This window comes from Esox lucius, chromosome 21 (assembly GCF_011004845.1).
Source record: "Esox lucius isolate fEsoLuc1 chromosome 21, fEsoLuc1.pri, whole genome shotgun sequence".
Lineage (NCBI taxonomy): Eukaryota > Metazoa > Chordata > Actinopteri > Esociformes > Esocidae > Esox > Esox lucius.
Genome location: NC_047589.1, coordinates 11,720,045 through 11,732,600, shown reverse-complemented (window position 1 = coordinate 11,732,600; position 12,556 = coordinate 11,720,045).

The following is a 12,556-nucleotide window of genomic DNA, read 5'->3' as shown; positions in this document are numbered from 1 at the left end:
TGAACAAGTGTTGACGAAAGAACCAAGTCACTAAAATGAATGATCACGGTACTACAGCGTGGGATTCCAAATGGCGATTGTCTTGCCTTACACAGGCGCAATTGACATTCACTATAGCGCCATCTATGGACACGGTGGTGTTTAAACACAGGAAAGAACTGTCCCCCATGAAGAAAAAAAGTCGAGGCTATAGGCGAGTAGTTGTGCCGGTACCATGCAGTGGAAAATGGCCATTAGTTCAGGAAAATATTATGGCAAGCAATGGCGAGAGATGGCTGTTTCTATGTGTTTACTTTACACAAGCAATAGTGCAATAGTCAAAGTTTATTTTATTTATAAACTACCAATGTTGACCAAAATTCTGTACACTAAGATTTAACAATATTAAATTAACTCAAATAATCAATACAAGAAAAAAAGGGGTACAATAGCATCTCTGCTGGAAGAAAATGGCAACACAAGCAGATACAGCAGCTCACAACGCAAGCCCTCTCTTCGGCGGTTAGCCGCCAGTGGAAAATGTATTTGTCGCTTGTGGAAAGCCGCCTGAGATGCAAGCAAATAACAATTAATGGCAAATGCATTCACATTTTATTTGAATGAAGTGCAACCAACACTTTAGGTTGAATTAACAGGAAGTTAAAATGTTCTGCTCTCATTTTCAATATTCAATACATTTTCAATAAAAGTACAGTAAGTGCAACCAACATTTAAACAGTAGGTTTACCTGCTACTTGTGCTTTTGTTTTTCAACATAAAAATACTACTATATTACTATCAAAAATAAAGTGCAACCAACATCTCTTCAGGTTGAATTAACAGTAGGTTTACCTGCTACTTTTGCTGTTGTTTTTCAACATAGAAATAATACAAATACAGTATTAATATCAAAAATGAAGTGCAACCAACACTTTCCACACACTGGACCGCAATGGTGGCTTGATAATTTCTCGCTCGTCGGCTTCTCCTCTGCCATCTGCCTGGCTGTTTTGTTGTCTTTGCGATGCTGCTGGCCCAGGGCGATGATGTCACGGATAGGCACACTGAATCGAGTAACGTTTATCGCCTTTATCATTAAAAGTGCTAAGAAAAAACATTCCTATAAAGTCTGACGTGCTTAAATCCAATGGGTTATTTCCTAGTATCAATACAATCGATTGATTACATTTTAAAACGATGTTAGATTGATATATGTCGTCCGGAAGGCCAACTTGCTGAGCACTGATCGATGTAGTTGGATCATAGGAATATAAATCGATACATCGATGTAGTAGATGGATCGTTACACCCATAGACATCATATATAAAGGCTAGATACCTTGTCCGCGCTTTTGGCCAATGGAGATCGACGTCCGCACATGGCGGCCATCTTGCCACAGGCCGCTCGCTCACTCGTAACATTGTATTTTATGGTGCATGTACTTTTCAAATAACCATAACTTTCACATTTTTCTACCGATTTTCAAACGGTTTGGTTTTTTATAAACGTCAGAGATGAAGTTATGCATACATATGAACCATTAAAAACATGGACTTCCATATGAAAATATCCTTGAACAGAACCAGATAGGTTTAATGAATATACAAACACAAGGTATTTATGTTAAATCAATAAATAGGCTACAGAATGGCAACAATGGAATCACCAGACCTCCATTGTTTTTTAAAGTCAGCAGGTGGTAGCTCTGGTCCTTGATGGCAGATGCAGCATCTGTCACCAGGCTGGCATGGCAGACAACAAACGACAGCTTCTTCAGAGCCTGTCGCACAACAAATCCTGAAATTTGAGTTAGTAATATCATAACTTATAACAATAATCATTAATAAGCATGGGGAAATTAAGGGAACACTTCTCTTTTTGGACAATCGTGAAGTTATAGGGAAAAATCGACTTTCAGTTAGCCTTCACCTGAAATGTACATGAGAGCGTTGTCCACAAGACCATCGAAGTGGACGGGAAGGTAGCTGTGATCATGTACTAGGGCAGGAATGTCAGCAAACGGGGATGGAAGATCTTCTCCTCCTGCTGCAGAGGACACATCTACAGCTGACAGGCTTGTAGAGGTGTCGATGACAGCTGGTAGGGACTCTGTGTCACCCTGTGCCGTCACATTGCCTCTGCATGGTTTAACAACCCCACACTGGGCCATCAGCTTTACATCCTAAAGATGTACTTGAACTGGATGGCATTAGGGTTGTTATTCCAGCCATCATTTAAAAAAAAAAAATAATAAAAAATAAAAAAAGATACAAGTATAGTACACAGATATTCAATACATGCTTTAAAATGTTTTATGCTTAAAACATTTTTACAAAAAGACTAATTAGAACTAGCCACCCCTGAATGATCTTTCCACATAAAATAGATTGAATGACATTATCATACAATTCAGACTGTATCAGTGATGATAAGTTCTGCAAACAAATAGTCAAACACAGGCATTTTTCTAAATACTCAAAATGGTTTGTCTTAGGGTGTATGGCTTCAGAAAACATGTTACCAAAAGTAAAAAAAAAAACATATGGACCGACAAACTGAAAACAATACAAGCATTTGCTGACACTATCACTTAGTGTTGCAGCTGGTAAATATAAATTATGAACCCTACCAGATGCTCTGATGGAGTTGAAGAGATGCTCAAACTGGTCCTGGCTGAACCTGTAGGTCAGGACATATTGCTGTCCTTCAAGCAGCACAGGAACCAACCGGATTGAAAAGCATGTGCAACTTTGCTGGTTAGCAGCTAAACTGTAACGTTAGCTGCCATAGGTCCCACTCAAAGCTTATTGTTATTAGCCAGCAAATAACTACAACCACATCCACAAATATTGTAATTTAGACAAAAGATTAGTTGTCATAACATCGTTATTGGTGTCAGTAAAACCTCTATAATCGAACAGCTCGTTTGTGATATCTGCCTTGATAACTTGCTCAAGTTGCCGTGATCCAACTATGCTGCACGATTTAGATGTTTTTAGAAAAGAAAAGCTGCAATTTCAACAGTTTCAAGCATTCAGAATTATAGCCACGTTAATAAAGTTTGTAAGAAACCAAACTGTTTGTAAATCCGTCAAGGTTTCAGCGAGATAAGAGTATTTTTGTTAGTGCTGATCACTCACCTTACATCAGGTACCACAGAGCCCGACAGGAAGCCTGCCTGTGACAAGACGGCCACCGGTGATGCCGGAAGTGACTGCGCCTTGAGACGTCTAGCCTTTATATATGATGTCTATGGTTACACCCCTACATTGCACCAAGATGCACTATGGGAAGGGGGCAAGCCGGCGGAGGCAGTGTGATGCTTTGGGCAATATTCTGCTGGGGAACCTTGGGTCCTGCCATTCATTTGGATGTTACTTTAATACGTACCACCTACCTGAGCATTGTTGCAGACCATGTGCACCCTTTCATGGCAATGGTATTCCCTGATGGCATTGGCCTCTTTCAGCAGGATAATGTGCCATTCCACAAAATAAAAAAGGTTTGGTAATGTTTTGAGGAAATTCCCCAGATCTCAATCCAAGCGAGCATCTGTGGGATGTGCTGGACCAACTGGTCCGATCCATGGAGGCCCCACCTCACCCCAATTTAAAGGACTTAAGGGATCTGCTGCTAACGTCTTGGTGCCAGATACCACAGCCCACCTTCAGAGGTCTAGTGGAGTCCATGCCTCGACGGGTCAGGGCGGTTTTGGCAGCAAAAGGGGGACCTAAACGATATTAGGCAGGTGGTCATAGTTTTATGGTTGATCGGTGTATGTCTTTCATATAATCTGTGAGATGAAGATGAAGAAAATCTATGTAATTTATCACTAGCCTTTTTTGCTTATCTTAACCAAGAGTGTCATTCTGGAAGGCATTGTGGGGCGGTGCTACTGGAAGTCTATGCAGAACGCTGACATTTTACTTAGAACATATTGAAAAGACTGTGTTTATCAAGGGTATTATTAAAGTAACTTTACGGGAAGTCTGCACATCCACCATTATATGTTGTTAGAAGTAATTATCCCTTGCTGTTTAATATGGACAGGTTTTGATGCATTAAAGTGTACTGGAAAGAAAAAAGAATGTGTCTAAGAGCAACCAAGAAACACTAGATGCATATGTTATTAAATTGTTCATAGTGGGATACGTGTTTCTTTTAGTACGTCCTCCTGTTTTCCTACTCCTCTGCCTCCCTTTTGTTTTCAGTTTCCTCAGACGCAGCACAGCATAGATAAGCCAAAAAAATAACCATCATAACCATCTTACTCTGATATACACTCACCTAAAGGATTATTAGGAACACCATACTAATACTGTGTTTGTCCCCCTTTCATCAGAACTGCCTTAATTCTACGTGGCATTGATTCAACAAGGTGCTGAAAGCATTCTTTAGAAATGTTGGCCCATATTGATAGGATAGCATCTTGCAGTTGATGGAGATTTGTGAGATGCACATCCAGGGCACGAAGCTCCCGTTCCACCACATCTCAAAGATGCTCTATTGGGTTGAGATCTGGTGACTGTGGGGGCCATTTCAGTACAGTGAACTCATTGTCATGTTCAAGAAGCCAATTTGAAATGATTCGAGCTTTGTGACATGGTGCATTATCCTGCTGGAAGTAGCCATCAGAGGATGGGTACATGGTGGTCATAAAGGGATGGACATGGTCAGAAACAATGCTGAGGGTAGGCCGTGGCATTTAAATGATGCCCAATTGGCACTAAGGGGCTTAAAGTGTGCCAAGAAAACATCCACCACACCATTACACCACCACCACCAGCCTGCACAGTGGTAACAAGGCATGATGGATCCATGTTCTCATTCTGTTTACGCCATATTCTGACTCATCAGACCAGGCAACATTCATCCAGTCTTCAACTGTCCAATTTTGGTGAGCTCGTGCAAATTGTAGCCTCTTTTTCCTATTTGAAGTGGAGATGAGTGGTACCAGGTGGGGTATTCTGCTGTAGCCCATCCGACTCAAGGTTGTGCGTGTTGTGGCTTCACAAATGCTTTGCTGCATACCTCGGTTGTAACGAGTGGTTATTTCAGTCAAAGTTGCTCTTCTGTCAGCTTGAATCAGTCGGCCCATTCTCCTCTGACCTCTAGCATCAACAAGGAATTTTCGCCCCCCCCCCCCCCCCCCCCAGGACTGCCACATACTGGATGTTTTTCCCTTTTCACACCATTCTTTGTAAACCCTAGAAATGGTTGTGCGTGAAAATCCCAGTAACTGAGCGGATTGTGAAATACTCAGACCGGCCTGTCTGGCACCAACAACCATGCCACGCTCAGAATTGCTTAAATCACCTTTCTTTCCCATTCTGACATTCAGTTTGGAGTTCAGGAGATTGTCTTGACCAGGACCACACCCCTAAATGCATTGAAGCAACTGCCATGTGATTGGTTGTTTATATAATTGCATTCATGAGAAATTGAACAGGTGTTCCTAATAATCCTTTAGGTGAGTGTATATGACTGACTCCTTAGTTGCCCTGGCTGTATGTTTCGGGTCGTTGTCATGCTGGAAGACCCAGCCACGTCTTCAATGCTCTTACTGTGGGAAGGAGGTTGTTGGCCAAGATCTCGCGATACATGGCCCCATCCATCCTCCCCTCAATATGGTGCAGTCGTCCTGTCCCCTTTGCAGAAAAGCATCCCCAAAGAATGATGTTTCCACCTCCATGCTTCACGGTTGGGATGGTGTTCTTGGGGTTGTACTCATCCTTCTTCTTCCTCCAAACACGGCGAGTGGAGTTTAGACCAAAAAGCTCTATTTTTGTCTCATCAGACCACATGACCTTCTCCCATTCCTCCTCTGGATCCTCCAGATGGTCATTGGCAAACTTCACACGGACCTGGACATGCGCTGGCTTGAGCAGGGGGACCTTGCGTGCGCTGCAGGATTTTAATCCATGACGGCGTAGTGTGTTACTAATGGTTTTCTTTGAGACTGTGGTCCCAGCTCTCTTCAGGTCATTGACCAGGTCCTGCTGTGTAGTTCTGGGCTGATCCCTCACCTTCCCCATGATCATTGATGCCCCACGAGGTGAGATCTTGCATGGAGCCCCAAACCGAGGGAGATCAGTTCCTAGGTCTTACGCTGCTATACTATTGTGCTGGGGGATTGGGTCAGTTTTCTTCCCCACAAAGTTCTCCTTCTCCACTATAAATCATTGTTGATATGATGAATGCATTTTCTGAATTTTCCCAGTCTTCTCCCGTTTTAAACTTTAGGAGGACATGAGGTCCTGGTCCACACCTGCGGAGTACCTGGTTTGGGGGTCCCGTTGCTGTCCTTGTCCATTTGGTCATACTTCTGACCTAGTCTAATTTTAAATAGACTCTGGATTTAGCCCAGATAAATGTATGAATTATTCCATTGGACGCTTAATATCTCACCCAGCACAGCCAGAAGAGGACTGGTCACCCCTCTGAGCCTGGGTCCTCTCTAGGTTTCTTCCTAAAATTCGGCCTTCTTAGGGAGTTTTTCATAGCCACTGAAATTCAACACTACTGTTGTTTGCTCCTTGGGGTTTAAGGCCGGGTGTCTCTGTAAAAGCACTTTGTGACAACTGCTGTTGTAAAAAGGGCTTTATAAATAAATTTGATTGATTGATAAATAAACAAGTCATTAAACCTCAATAGAAACGTTATTTTGGTTGATGGAATAGGTTGATGTATGGTACCAATGTACAATTATTATTATATTTGGGAACTGGCACATTATCCTTGAAATGATCACCAATCACCCATAACATTATGACCACCTACCTAATTTGTGTAGGTCTCTGTAACGACCACCCCTGCCACCCCCTCTGTCTACCGTTCATCCTCCCCAGAGTACTAGTTATGTTTCGTTGTTATTGCTCTTATTACATTCAGTCCTGTCCTGTGTTATAGTCAAGCTACAAGTCCTCTACCTATCTCTGTGCTATCAGCACCTGAGCACTGTGAACAGGTGTTTCCAGTTGCCTTGTTAGTATGGTATTTAGCCAGTGTTGTTCAAGGACTGTTTGTGGATTATTGTTTCATGTGCCGTTTCTAAGCTTGACAAGTCTTTGTTTTGGGCTATTTTCCATTAAATTCTTGTTGATTGCACTTGCCTCTGCTTCCTACCTAAGAAACGTTACAGTCTCCCTTTTGCCGCCAAAACAGCCCTGACCCATCGAAGCATGGACTCCATTAAAGTATGCTGTGATATCTGGCACCAAGACTTTAGCAGCAGATTAAATTAGATTCAACTTTATTGTCACTGAACAGTACAAGTGCAGTACAACGAAACGCAGTAAGCATCTAACCAGAAATGCAAACTGTATTACAAGTATTTAAGTATTAAGTATATGTACAGTTGTGCTCAAAAGTTTGCATATTCTTGGAGAGTTGGTAATATATGTAGCATTTGCAAAGAAAAAAAAGTGTGAGCAAAACACATTACTTTTATTTCTTATGGGATTCACATTCAACTGTAACAGAATGGCACAATCATAAAACAAAACATGGCAACAAAGATTTTTCTTTTACTGATCCCTGTTCAAAAGTCTGCATACCCTTAGTTCTTTATACTGTGTATTGCCCCCTTTATTATCAATGACAGCGTGCAGTCTTTTGTAATAGTTGTCTATGAGGCCCAAAATTCTTGCAGGTGATATAGCTGCTCATTCATCTTGGCAAAATGCAAAGTCTTTGGTCGTCTTGCATGAACTGTGTGTTTGAGATCTCCCCAGAGTGGCTTGGTGATATTAAGGTCAGGAGACTGTGATGGCCATTCCAGAACCTTCACGTTTTTCTGCAGTAACCACCGGAGGGTCAATTGTGCTTAGGGTCATTGTTGTGCTGGAGAGTCCAAGAGCATCCCATGCGCAGCTTTCGTGCAGAAGAAAGGAAATTGTCTTTATTTTCTGATTATTATTATTTTCTGATAACATGCTGCGTTCATCTTGCCAACTTCACAAGATTCCCTGTGCCTTTAGAGCTCTCACACCCTCAAAACATCAGTGAGCCACCACCAGTGGGGATGGTATTATGTTCACTATAGGCCTTGTTGACCTCTCTCCAAACATACAGTGAGGAAAAAAAATATTTGATCCCCTGCTAATTTTGTACGTTAGCCAACTGACTTAGAAATGATCAGCCTATAATTTTAATGGAAGGTTTATTTGAAAAGTGAGAGACAGAATAACAACAAAAAAATTCAGAAAAACGCATGTCAAAAATATTATAAATTGATTTGCATTTTAATGAGCGAAATAAGTATTTGATCCAATCTCAATCAAAACGATTTCTTGCTCCTAGGTGTCTTTTATACAAGTAACGAGCTGAGATTAGGAGCACATTCTTAAAGGGAGTGCTCCTAATCTCAGCTTGTTACCTGTATAAAAGACACCTGTCCACAGAAGCAATTAATCAATCAGATTGGAAATTCTCTACCATGGCCAAGACCAATGAGCTATCCAAGGATGTCAGGGACAAGATTGTACACCTACACAAGGCTGGAATGGGCTACAAGACCATTGCCAAGCAGCTTGGTGAGAAGGTGAAAACGCGATTCGCAAATGGAGGAAACACAAAAGAACTGTCAATCTTCCTCGGTCTGGGGCTCCATGCAAGATCTCACCTCGTGGAGTTGCAATGATGATGAGAATGGTGAGGAATCAGCCCAGAACTAAACGGGATGATCTTGTCAATGATCTCAATCGTCACTTTGTTAGGGCTGGCTGTAGCACTTGAATCTTCCCAGTTTACTATTGCTGTCTATCAATGTCTGTCTACTCCCTGCCAAGCCTCCACCCATAACAACACCCCCTAAAAATATAGATTAAATAATATATATATATATATGTGTGTGTGTTAAATCTATTTAATTTGAGTTTTTTTTCCATCCATTTTGATTTGATTAATAACTTTAAATTACAGCATGATAACCAGTGGTGTAGTGGAGGGTATACGCAGGTATACGCCGTATAACCACTTTTTTGTCAGCTGCCATTGCGTACACCCACTTAGCGGACATAAGGTGTTGAGATAAATTTAAATAATGCTTATTTAATAACCATGTTTTTCTATGTTTCTGATTTATTAAATTGTATGCTGCAGCCAGGTTAGGAAAATATGATTGAATACATTAACTATCTAGGTTTAAAACTCCATCATGCTGTTGTAATTCTCACACTTTGTCTCTGGGAAGAATAGGTCAAGACCGCCTTTTGTCTCACACTCACTCTGACTTTTCTTATTGAGAGAGATAGGTTTAAAACCCAACAATTAACATGCAAAAGAAACCGCCTCCTATACAGCAGGAAGAAACATTCTGCCTCCAACCCCCTGTTGTCCTAGACTAGGTTAGGACAATAGAATGTTAATTACTGTAACCTTGTAAAGATTTCAAATCTGTATGCAAGAATCTGTTGATCTGTAACCAAAAATGAGTTTAGAGCATGTCCTTCCTCATTGGACAGCGATGAAACCAACGAGATTTGTCCAACATGTCACCATGCCAACGAAGAGCCAATAAGGATGGTTTTTACTCACGAGAATGAAAAGTAACCGCCCCTGGGGCTAGAGGAATAAAACTGATAGAGAAACGTAGATCTGGGTGAATAGATGCAGAGACTTAAGGGTCAATACAACTATTTACAGGCCCACTGCAGCGTAATTCATGTATTTTGACTTATCATTTTCTTTTAATAAATCTTTGTGTTGAATCTTCATTCGGACCGTAGCCTCTCCTTCTTCATAAATTCTGATACACGTAAATTCTCTACAAAGCATGGGCGAGGCTAGCCCCTTTTTAGGGGAGCTGAAAAGGTTAAATAATGTCCAAAACATACTCCGTAGTTTGTGGTATGAAAATGATGAAAATGAAAACATCCCCGCTTAGCAAATGGTGTCATCCTCTTCTCTCCTTCTACTTCTCTGTACCTGCACCGCTTAGCACGACCGTCATCCAGCGTGAAACACACGCAGAGTGAGAACCTGTTATGTTGTGAATCAACTAAGTTGCTTCAAAGCTGTGTCTCACACACTTCTGTCCTTATACCTAGAGTTGTTCTGATTCCGAAACCATATCGGTGAGTACTGGAGTCAGTATCCTGAATCACAGCACACCTATAATAAGTGTTTATTTTCAGACTATTTTAGTCCAGAGGGTCGCCGCCGCTGTGGAGTAGCACAGGACCTGGGTGACTCGTCCATAGTCATAAACAGAGCTGAGATACTTGGGAGCTAGCGTTCATGGCTGCTTGCCTTAGGGATTTGGTATGTGGATGGGTTTCACCTGAGTGTAGGTCGTATTGGGACTGGATGTATTCACTTGTACGCTCCAGTTTGTCTTTCTCTGATGGGCCTGTCTCATCCAATAAAACAAAGTTGTCCATTGCATCTTCCCACACAGCAGCTTCGGCAGCTGCTGCCTCACGATAACTAGCAAGCGCTTCTATCTCGGCGTCCTTTTTTGCCTTCTCCAGCTGCAATTCAAACTCAATAGCTGCTTTCTCTTTTTGGTATTCTGGTTCTCTTTCTGCCTTTTCTTTTTGTAGCTTAGCCTCCTTTGCAGCTCTTTCTAACTTAGCTTTAGCTTCTTGGTCCGCGAATGTAGCGCATGCTTTAGCTGCCTCCGCTTTAGCATGAGCACGTGATAATGAGCCAGCTGATGAAGCTGAAGACCGTGAACTTCTTTTACTAGCCACTGAATCTCTGTCGCTTTGTTTACCATCCATCTTACCGCGATGTACAACACCAGCCTTCTGTCTTTTCACTATGTTGTCTTCGCTACACTGTAGCAACTGCAGCTATTCAACTAGATAAACTCTTCCTGAAAATGACGAGTTGAGTCTTAGTAAGCTTCTTAAACTGTTTACTGTGGCTCTTTACATCATGTCACAGACAGAAGAGTGAAAACTGTAACAAAAAACAAGATACAAAAATGTTTACTCCTATGTAAATATATGTGAATAAAAAGTTTTTTAATTACAGTCATCAAATGCCCTTTTACTGTAAATATGCATCTTAACATTTACATTATAATTAAAACAATGAAATTATCAACTTACGACATTGCCTCTGCAGCATTTATAATGTGGATTATAAATGCTGCAGTGGATGACGAAAGCATGTTGGCTGATTCTAGCATCTTTCTCTAACCACTAACAGGAAACTAACCCCTCACCCTGGAACTCTTTAGGCATGAAACCATTTGAAAATAAAAGCAAAATAAGGCCTATACAATATAATGCCTAATGCCTAAAAGGCAACACAACCGGAGACCGACGTATGACATAGCTCGGACTGGCTGGTTATTTGGAACCATGTTACTTCACTTAAGTCAAATATTTTTGCCTGCCAGAATATTCAGGTTTTTTTCCCCCTAGGCTAAATTATATTTCCATACCCTTAACATTTCTTCTGAAATACATTATGAAACAAACTCATAAAACAACTTTGTAATTTGTCCAACCAAATAAACGTAGTCGAAACTGCCAGCTCTAATCCAGATTTGGAAAGCAACCGGATCCTACATGGTAAGGACTTGGTACCTCCATTGCTACAGACTGTACCGTACATTATATCAGTACATTACGTATTTTTGCCTTAAGTCAATTTGTCAATGTTGCGGTTTGGCAGTACTCCCTCTTTAACTGGCTTAGCTAGCTAACATTTTTTTTTGGAAATGGTAACTAGTTCAATTGGAAAATGCGGGTAGGGAAGCTGTCATCAGGACTGGTAGCCAGTTAGTTAGATTTCTTACTTAAAACCTTTCAGCTTCCATATGGCCAAGAGTGGATCACGCAGTACACAGCTTGCCATTTTAATACAATATTGCAATCTGGTGGTGTAAAAAATTGCTCGCCTTATTTGCACTTTCACTGTAACTGAGTATATTGTGTTTTTTGTTCTTCATTGACACCAATGATTTGCCAGACCTATAGACAGTAAAGTAAGTGAAAGATTTCCTATAAAGTCCAAAAACCTCTAGTTAGGATGCAAGAAAGTGGGTAGGTTAGGGTTGTTCAGAGACTTGGTTTCCAATGTATCTACATGGTGTTAGACCGGGATGGGCAGTATTTATGATGCATGTATTTCAAATATAAAATAGAATTTTGTCATTTGTATTTGATGAAAATGGCTTCATATTTGTATCAAAATACTTGAGTGTTTTGTATTTTGTAGCTTAAAAATACTATAAAATAGTTTGTGAAAAGTGTAAATTATGAAATCATAAAAATGCTGCCTCTGATTGGTGTCTACTCAGTAATTTGCCCAGACTTGTTGAGAGCAGAACAGAAAAAGCATCCATACCTGATGAAGGTCAAGCCCCACCTGTTGTCAACAGAAAGAACTGCAACAAAATTGTTATTTTTATTTCTTGAAGATTACTTCCTATAATTTATTATCTATGAATATAGCATCTTGCTAAGTTGCATATCATTTGTGTTAGGACCTTATTTCATGTTCATTGGTCCCTGCCTTGCTGCTTCAGACTGTTCTGCCGATTCGAGTTTGCAGTAGTAGGCCATAGGCTGAGCGTGAATGTGGGGGTAGCCCCTCTCTCTACAATGCAATGTACAAAGT